Source organism: Bradysia coprophila (genome assembly GCF_014529535.1).
Source record: "Bradysia coprophila strain Holo2 chromosome IV unlocalized genomic scaffold, BU_Bcop_v1 contig_5, whole genome shotgun sequence".
Taxonomy (NCBI): Eukaryota; Metazoa; Arthropoda; class Insecta; order Diptera; family Sciaridae; genus Bradysia; species Bradysia coprophila.
The window spans coordinates 1453342-1464320 of NW_023503374.1; positions in this window are offsets into that span (position 1 = coordinate 1453342).

A 10979-nucleotide genomic window follows, 5' to 3' on the forward strand; every position below is an offset into this window, starting at 1 on the left:
GGTTAATTTATCACAAATGCATGCAGATTACACCAAAGATCGTTTCCAAGGACTGAAAACCTACAAATTCAAACTTACAGACCACAGACGAGCTCTGTGGGTCGGGGGTTCATTTTTGGATGGAAAAATTAAAGTTTGGGGCACTCTCCGGTACATATTGTTCGTTTTTAGTCTCTGATCGATAGTGTACAAGGGTGCCACTCGATCCTAGACGATTTAGGTCGCTCTATGGCGAAATGTGTAACAAATGACGAGTTAACAAATGTGGAAATCGACATTTCGCCAAAATTACACATTTTCGCGTGTAAGGTAAGCGAGGGTATAGCTGACCGTGCAGGTGTACCTGACCAGCTACATTATTTATCAGTTTTGGAAAATAATTACAAATGAAAATACGCAAATTAACGTTATAATTAATCTTTAGAGCCTAAAGATTAATTTTTTCATGAAAATAATGCGATTATTATGTTTACTTATTTGATAAAACAATAAAATGAAACAAGTGCACCATCTCAGTACAAAGTTGCACATTTCTTAAGAAAATCGTAAGATCGGTGTGGTCTAATTTAAGGTTTTTATTGACAAAAGAATTAATAATCGCTGGAGGTTACGCATTCTCCGCTTGTACGCAAAAACTGTAACAGCAAAAATTTGACCAAAGAAATTCTAGAAACAAAATTTTACCAAAAAAAATTTTGCGTCACAAAGTGGCAGATGATTCGGACGTATTAGGACGTATTCTTGCCTATTTTAAAAAAAATCTTAAAAGTACTTTCCTCAACATTTTTTTTGGTAAAATTTTGTTTCTAGAATTTCTTTGGTCAAATTTTTGCTGTTACAGTTTTTGCGTACAAGCGGAGAATGCGTCACCTCCAGCGATATCAGTTGTTTTGGAAGTATGCACAGGGACTTGCGTCACTTTTACTCTTTTGAGTGTTTTTGACTGATATCAGTTCTTTTGGAAGAATTAGTAGATTGAAAAATTTGAAAAATTTGATAAATTTAAAAAATTTGATAAATTTGAAAATTTTGAACATTTTTGAAATTTTTGAAAAGTTTTGACAAGTTTTGAATTTTTTGAAATTTTTTGAAAATTTTGAAAATTTTTTAAAATTTTGAAAAATTTTAAAAATTAAAAAAAAATTAAAATTTTAGCTATATACTAACTATATAGGTCAATATAGTCATCTACTAACTATATATAGGTCAATATAGCTATATACTAACTATATATAGGTCAATGTAACTATATATGTCAATGTAGCTATATACTAACTATATATAGGTCAATGTAGCTATATACTAACTATATAGGTCAACATATCTATATATAGGTCAATATAGTCATATACTAACCATATATAGGTCAATATTGCTATATATTAACTATATATAGGTCAATATAGCTATATATAGGTTAATATAGGTCAATATAGCTACATATAGGTCAATATAGCTATATATTAACTATATATAGGTCAACATAGCTATATATAGGTCAACATAGCTATATATAGGTCAATATAGCTATATATAGGTCACTATAGTCATCTACTAACTATATATAGGTCAATATAGCTATATACTAACTATATATAGGTCAATGTAACTATATATGTCAATGTAGCTATATACTAACTATATATAGGTCAATGTAGCTATATACTAACTATATAGGTCAACATATCTATATATAGGTCAATATAGTCATATACTAACCATATATAGGTCAATATTGCTATATAGTAACTATATATAGGTCAATATAGCTATATATAGGTTAATATAGGTCAATATAGCTACATATAGGTCAATATAGCTATATACTAACTATATATAGGTCAACATAGCTATATATAGGTCAACATAGCTATATATAGGTCAATATAGCTATATATAGGTCAATATAGCTATATATAGGTAAATATAGCTATATATAGGTAAATATAGCTATATATAGGTAAATATAGCTATATATAGGTAAATATAGCTATATATAGGTAAATATAGCTATATATAGGTAAATATAGCTATATATAGGTAAATATAGTTATATATAGGTCAATATAGCTATATATAGGTCAATATAGCTATATATATGTCAATTCTCCCGCTAACCACTAACCGTTCATTTCCAGGTGGCTCAGAAAACGATCTATTGACGACTTTCTGGTTATTGGTCAAACGAGACGTGACTCACTCCTATGTGACGTTGGTGAATGTTTTTATTTATGTTTTTGTTCTATTTTTTATCATTCAACTTGACATGTATAATCTTTTTCTGTTCTTTTATTGTAAAATTAAAAATGCAAGTAGTCAGGGGGCGGATGCCATTGACGAAATAAATAAATAAATAAATAAAAAAAAAACTGTATATACGTCCCGTTGCCCAACATACACCAAAAGTGATCACATTTTTCCCGCTGCCCAACATACACCAAAAGTGACAACATTTTTCCCGCTGCCCAACATTCACCGAAAGTGACCAAATTTTTCCCGCTGCCCAACATACACCAAAAGTGACCAAATTTTTCCCGCTGCCCAACATACACCAAAAGTGATCAAATTTTTCCAGCTGCCCAACCATACACCGAAAGTGATCAAATTTTTCCAGTTGCCCAACCATACACCGAAAGTGATCAAATTTTTCCAGCTGCCCAACCATACACCGAAAGTGACCAAATTTTTCCAGCTGCCCAACCATACACCAAATTTAATTTTTCCTATTGCCCAACATTAAAAAAATGTTTTCAAATTTTCACACTCAAAAAATCCACACACACCACTTAAAGGTGTTCTTATATGGGACTTACATGGGAACTTCGAGGAGCGCTAGCTCCCAAACGAGGCCCGTTCCCCCAAATTTTTTTTTCTGGAATGTCTTAGAATGACGACTAGAATCTACTCCCAAAATTTCAAGAAATTCTAAAGAAGACTTTAGGAGATAGGCTCTAACTGGAAACACGGACGGACGGACGGACAAACCACAAAGTAACGAAGGATTTTTTCATTTCGTTTAAAGTACTGTAATAGACCAAAATGTATGGGATAGTGGCTTCTTGGAAGATTTATTGCGTAGCCAAATTTTAAGCTACAAGAACGTGTGATAGCTCGTTGAACTCGTACGGACGCCTAGTTTTTTTTGAAGCTAATTTGGAGTCATTTGGATTTGAATTGTAGAACTTCAATATTTGCTGTCTACGACAAAAAAATTTTTTTTTAATTTTTTCTAGTAATAGGACTTGCGTCACGGGCGCTATGCTAACGCGCGCCCATGATGGACAAAGTTTTGGTGTTTTTAGGTAGTAAATAGTTCGACAATTAATATGATTAACATAAATAGCGTCTAAAAGTTAATATTTGATTAATTACATGATGGTCAAAACATTGCATCAAAAATATGCCATGTTTGTGTAGTTGACCGCACCAAATTCCGTACATTTTTCTTCATGTGACAAATTCACCTTCCATGTGCATTGTTGTGTACAAAATGATGTGATTAAAATTCGTTGATATTTTGTGTTTTTATGCGTTTTCATCATTGAAATTGGTTAATATCAGTGAATTAAGAGTGAAAATGTGTCGAATAATGCGAAATTATTGCGAAAAATATGAAAAATGTCTTAATTTTGTAGCGGTCAACTACTGCAACAAGACTGGTCAGGTATAAAAACATCCGTTTTTTAGTGGTCAGCTACTGCATCAAAAACAGTGCTTCAGTAAAATCAGTTTTTTACAATGAAAATTAATTAATTGTCAATATTTCTGATATTCTACGGAATGGGAACAGATCAAATTAAATTCTGACGAAGGAAAAACTTAGCTTCATCGAAATCATCCTGAGATACTGATGACCAAAGTTGAAAAATTGCTTAGCCGGTCAGCTACTAACTCGCTTACCTTATATAAGTTCGGTTTTTTCTCATCAGGATGATCTCAAAATAGGATTTTTGGGTCTACATGTGTGTGTATCTAGGCGATTTCCTTGTTGCAATTATTAGATAGTAAATTCACAAAAGCATACATATCAAACACTGGGTAATACTTGAGTATTTAAACGAAAATCATGTCTAGTGCTTGATCGTATACCGGTGAAATCCTCTGAGCCGACGTCTTTTGGGATGATTTTCAGACCTCCTCAACTGCACGCTGTCCCCGCGGCTATTTAATGAATATAAGTGGTCATAAAACTAGAATTCAAGCCATTTCAGGTACCCTCGTCCAGCTATGGAAAGCTGTGCAAAGATCTCGGGAAGGTGTAACTAGTAATAACAGCAGGTAAATCGCCTAAAAATATATACACAAAATTCCTTCTTGTAGGATTTCCACCGATTTTCGTCATTTGTTACACATTTCGCCATTTAGTGACCTAAATCGTTAAGGATCGAGTGGCACCACACCCCCGACCCACAGAGATCGATTAATTGCGTCTGTGATTTTGAGTTTGTATATTTTTAAACCCTTGGAAGTGATCTTTGGTGTAATCTGCATGCATTTGTGATAAATTAACTGAATTCAGTTCGTGATTTTGCATAACGTTATTCGAATAACCGAATTCATTTCGTTTTCCGAATAACGTTATTCGAGTAACAGAAATAATTTCGGGTAATAATAACGTTACTGTGGATGCCTGCAAAATAGAACTGCCCTTTTCCTCTAATGGCGGGAGAAAAGCAGGACTATCTCTCAATCCGAGGGCAATGATTGATGATGGTTCACCAAGAGAAGACAAGAGGAAAGTTTCTGTGGACTTTAATAAAACGCAACAAAGACACTTGAAGTTGCATCTGAGTTGGTGAGAAAATGGCTATGGCAATCAGAAGTACATATTGTTTAACCCCGCACCCGGATCATTATCATTACTTCAACAGAAATCAAGACAATTAAGGAAAGTTACGATCAGTTTGTAACTTTCGTTAATTCCATCTAAAAAGGACACGTTACATCACTTCATGATTTCAAAAAGAATTGCTTTAAAAATGTATCCTGCTGGTATTATGTCTAATCAAGCTATATTCGTTTTGTATTATAGGTAAGAGGTGAAAGAAATCATCTAAAATCATTCATCATTGTATAACAAAACGATATTTAGCAACAAATATAAATGAATTGAGCTCGTAACAGATATTTCCACAAAACATTTGCGGAGAATAACGAATAGTTCGCAGCCCCTTCCTTGAAAAAGATATTTTTCTCCTCTAGAAAATCGTCACATCAAAGACATTTCGTTTGAAAATGATTCATAACATATGAGGAGGTAACTCATAAAAATGCAATTGACAAATTTCAAAAAATCTCCTTCGAAAAAATTATGAACCCAATAAACCGAATGGTAGCGACCGAAAAACGACAATCACATAACGAATCTTATAGCCAATCAACGATCGGCTTCCCAAAAAACAACCAACAAAGACGATTTCTACGTTTCGTTATCAGGCGAGCAGAATCTATAGAAACATCGCTGTTTTTGCAGCAGATATATATAAAAAGGTTGACTGTTGTAATATTACTTATATTACGAATGAATCCTATGTATAACTGCCAGTGCATTTTTGTTGTTGTACGTATACTATACAAAAACCCATCGAAACTGTAGATCATTGTGCATGTGTGTATCTGCGGCAGGTATGTATGTGTTCAAATAATGCATTAGTGTGCAGCTAGTACAGAGAAAATGTACCGAATGAATTTTAATATTGTGTTGGAGAGTTGATTTAAACCAACTGAAATGACGGAATTCGAAATTCTCCGCCGTTGTTCATGATGCTTTGTTACTTTTCAGATTTCGTGGATTTCGTAAATTTGCTAGATTTTGCGGACTTTATCTCGGTTTGAAAACCATTTTTTGCGGATTTCAAACTGTCTATCTTTCTATAAGGAAACGGGAAAACCATTTTTTGTTTGTCTTTGGGAAGCTCAAAAAGTCTTTCCGAGAAATTTTATTAGTAAATAGATTAATATATCACTACGGGAAGGTGTGGATACTGGGGTGTTGATAAAAATGGTGAGATCTACTTTGTAAGACCCGTTCTGGTTAATCGTTTTTCCAAACCATTACTTTACACAGTGTGTATGTTTCCGATGGCGCAAGCTACATGTCCTACAGATGCATTTCAACACAATTGAACGAAACGCAACCGAATCCTTTCTTTCTTTCGACTTAAAATGAAAAGGATATCAAGTAAATATACCTACCAAGTTTGTGTATCTATCCATTGCAGCAAAGACGAATGTTCCTCTATGGCGCCAAGAAATAACAACATCAAACAAGAGCGCTACTCTCTAATTTTCGTGGATTCATCGAATAAAACGTCATTGAGACAATGAGACATCCAAAAATGTTGAGCTTTTACTTCAACTGCAAGAGATTATTTTTGTCCACAATCCTCCATAAAAACAAAATTGATTCATCAAAAGCTGAGTGTGCAAATTGTGTTTCTTTAATCACATGTTTCACAACCGAGACCAAACTGAGCAGTGCTAGTATCTGGAAAACGGAGCGCTTAACTAATTGAAATTATTGTAATTCAAACCAGGCGCCAATGATTGTATTGGAGGCATGAATCTGAATTTCGAGTTGAGAGAAAATTTTCAAAATGCCACGAATAGCTGAAATTGCAGATACGTGGTTTTAGGCACGTCGATGAAATTCTATAACAGGAACGCAGAACTTATTCGGACGCAATGTTGTGACGAGTGCGATATATTTTGTCTCTTATCTCGTTTTTCTGTGTATGGGAATGTGGGAAACGGATATCGCATATTAATGCACAAAGAGAAAGAGAAGAGTAGGGGCATACAATTGTGCGAAAGTGTATGATGTGTGTGTAGAATGTGAAAGGGTTAACATTTGTATGGTAAATTCATTGGAAACATTTTCCATGATACCAGGCGTTCATATTTCAATAGGATGTGTTCACTTCAAGAATGAAAAAGACATGTGTACCACTGCGATAGATGGCTGAAGAGAACAAACGATATGAGAATGAAACGAACCGCTGGCTGCAGGTGAGTACAATATACACTGTTGTCGACTGTGCGCGAGGAAAAAAACGAAAGATTCGTTGAAGAGTTTGTCTTGTTTTAGTCTGTCTCAAATGTTGCGATTTTAAGTTTACTCTGTTCAAAAACTCATGATTTATTAAACATGCGAATTTAGTGTATATCATGAAAACAACGAGTAAATGCGTTTGAAAAAAGAGACTTGAAACTTCACTTAAAACCTGTTGATCAAGTTGATCAAGTTCTTAGAAAGAACGGTTCTGAAATTTTTTGTTGAACACAATTATTTGAATCGGACCGTACTGGAAAGTAAAAGCCCTTAGGTTCAGCTGAAAACATAGAAATTTTATAATTTTGATGATGTCACATAAAACGATGTCAAGATGTAGGGACAGCCGTTTACTTGACAGTTCCTATTAAAACAATAGAAAAGTCATCTAATCAATAGAAAAGTCACGTAAACGCAGAGCTAAACGGAGGCAAAACGGACGACTGTGAATTCAGACTTAAGGCAAGCATGAATTGTAACTCTCTTGATTTACACAGCAAAGCAATGTAAGTTAGACGAAAAATTTCATTTGTTTTCAGCTCTTTTCGCATTATCTTACTCTCAATACTCTCTCTAGCAAACAAACTACTTTTATAAAGGTGGTGAAAGTGTCAAGTAACCCTTGGAATTTACATGTAAATTACAGCGTAGTCAGTCAAAATGTAAAACAGAGTTTGTAGAATACAAAGAAATAAGGTGTGAGTTTGACACAGAGGGATTCTTTTGAAAAACAGAAGACCGAAATCGGACGCATTTTCGATTAGAATTTTTTATATGTGCCCAGTAAGGTATTCGACCCCAGAAGCCAAAACCACTTTCAAAACAATTCTTCGAGGCTTGTGTGGCTAGTGTGAGGTGATCAAAAACCAAAAACTTGCACTTTTCTTACAAAAATTTCTTCAGTTACACGAGCCGTACAGGGTCGTGTGGGGTGTCGTTAGAAAGGTAACTGCATGTACTTCCGGGTCTTTTTGGGTTTAAAATTCATCCACACTGAGATATGTACAGTTGAAGTTTTCAACCGAAAAAAGACTCAAAACCTACACTGTTCTTACGGAAATTTCTCGAAGTACACAAAACGTACATGGTCGTGTGGGGTGTCTTATTAGGGTTTGGAAGCATCTACGACGATTAAGGAAAAGTTTAAGTGCTTATATTGAATCGCAGATACAAACAAACTTCGTAAGCTCTACTTTCCCTGAAAGTATGTGCAATTACCTTTCTAATGACACCCCACACGACCCTGTACGGCTCGTGTAACTGGAGAAATTTTTGTAAGAAAAGTGCAAGTTTTCGGTTTTTGATCACCTCACACTAGCCACAGAAGCTTCGAAGAATTTTTTTAAAAGTGGTTTTGGCTTCTGTGGTCTAATACTTTATTGGGCACATATAAAAAATTCAAATCGAAAATGCGTCCGATTTCGGTCTTCTGTTGTTCAGAAGAATCCCTCACAGAGAGCTGAGAGTTTGTTTGCTAGAGAGAGTATTAGCTCTGCCAATTTTCAGATTGTTCATTTTAATTATGAAAATTGCTGAAAAGAACTGAAAACAAAAGAATCTTTTCGTTAACTTTACATTCTAATTCCGATCTAAATCTTCCAGGAAATATACACTTTCCAAATTCTAAACACAGATCAAAATATTCAGCCGAATGCGTTGTTATCTGCTTTAATTTGCAAACCATCCTACCTTCACCCCGATTTTCCACCAGATAGAACTTAGGAATCAATAAGTCGCAACATATGTTTACCTCCACTCAGATTGCAGTTAGACGATTAAGTTGTTTCGTATGATAAGTTCACCAATAAACATTTTATTGGATTCGAATATTTATCGAGATTTTATTCCATTTACATCGAAATTTCAATGCCATCAGTTCTCAACTTGAGTGGGCTTGGATAAAATGCGATTTTATTACTGAAAAATTCAATGGAATTACAGTCGTCATCGCGCACACTCTCGTGGAATAACGTCGCTCGTGGTTCCAAGTAAAAATCATTTATCAAAAATAAATCCGAAAGACGAAAATATCGTCTACATTCACAAAAACGTTTCTTTGTCGTCTTTTTCTTCTTCTGCAGTTCAGTTGAATTTTATAATTTTTCGCACTTTTCGGCTGTTAAAAAACATCGATCGAAGTGTTTCATTATATCAACATATCGAATCGACAAAAAACGGGCCGTGAAAAATGTTAGAAATTCAAGACATTTTACTTATTGTTGTGATCGTGATCTTATCTCTTCTTTTGTTGTTTTGCCTTATCAACATATGTTACTTCTTGTGGATCAGAAGACAGAGTAGATCATCAGGTATGGTAAAAGTTTTGATTGGAGGATTGATTTGGTTCTAATAAACACCAAAAATTAATTGTTCTCCAATTTTAAGTGGTGCTTCTGTAGTCTATGTTGCTTTCTTCGAACAATGAGTTGTAGATGTATGTATCTATCTCACGTAAAACGTTCTCAAGTAGTGATCGTGTTCATTCGACTCATGTTGAGTTCAGCTGATTTTGTTGACGATTCACGATTATAGTGCACAATACACAGTTACTGTATGCTGGATGGTGTTTCACCATGGAATGAGAAAATCTTTTTTAATTTATTAATGTACATACAGTAGTGGGGAGATGTTTCGATTGTAAGACTCCCCTTCAATTCAACATTCTAAATGACCTAGATCTTCAGATTGTAATTTTAAAAAAAAGTTTACTCCAATCCGATATTAATAAATCAATGATTGAATCGACTCATCTTGATAAATTGTTACAGGCGATGGTAAAGGTGAAGGCCACCATCACTACGAGTAAGTCCTCTTTAATCATTTTATATCGCACAATATTTACACAAATCATGTCTCGCTGCAGACGCCGATCAAATGCTTATCAATACAGTCTAGCTCCAGATAATCGTAAGTTTAATCAAATAAAAATCGAGTGAATGGAAAATGTTCAATATGAATCTATCCCTTTTTCCACAATTCGCTGAAGAATTCGAACAACAGACCATTCAGTATAGCAGCGAAACGCCGGTTGTAAACAGTTTTTATCCTCGTGCTTCATCTTAAAACTTTGTAACTTTTGAAGTATCGATACTAAATACTTTAACCAAATGCTTTAATCAGGTAAGATGTACACCTGACTAAGCGTGTCACAAATGGGAAGAGAAATGGGAATTTTTAACAGTAAAATATGATTAATAATAACAATTAATAATTTCTTGTGGTTAATTTTTTGTTTGTAAATAGATCATTGTTAATGAAATTAGTTGTTGTTTTCATCCAGCTAACTTGAAAGTTCCTTGGAATACTGGATTGTATGAAATTTTCACTTTTTTGAAGCTAGTTGGACGAAATTGACCAATGAAAGTAGATAAGTAGGTATGGCCAGTCCATATAAGTCGGAGAACATACGGATTTGCATGGCGCCACCTCAAACGAACTCATTTCTAGTGCAAATTTCCACTAGAAATGAGTTCGTTTGAGGTGGCGCCATGCAAATCCGTATGTGCTCCGGCTAGAACAAATTTGAACGTTTGGCCATACCTATCTATTTACTTTCATTGAAATTGACAACTAATTTGAGAAGAAACTAAGGTTCTGGAAGAACAGGATAAGACAGCCACGAAGGCTGGTGATACCGAAATTAATAAACGCACTCAGTACAGATTGTGTGTGAAATCAACTTGAAGAAAATGATTTTTTGGAAATTTCGGAATTTTGTTTTTGTTAAGTTGCTATTTTCATATAAGCTGCGTAGCCGTTGATGCCCGATCAACCTAGAGTTATCTTAAGAGGCCATTCACAAATTACGCACTCACCTAAGGGGGGAGGGGGGTCTGAAATTAGACGTTTTTATATGGAAAACACGTGCGAAACAGGGGGGGGGGTCAAAAATGTACCGTCCACCGCGTGCGTAATTTATGGATGGCCC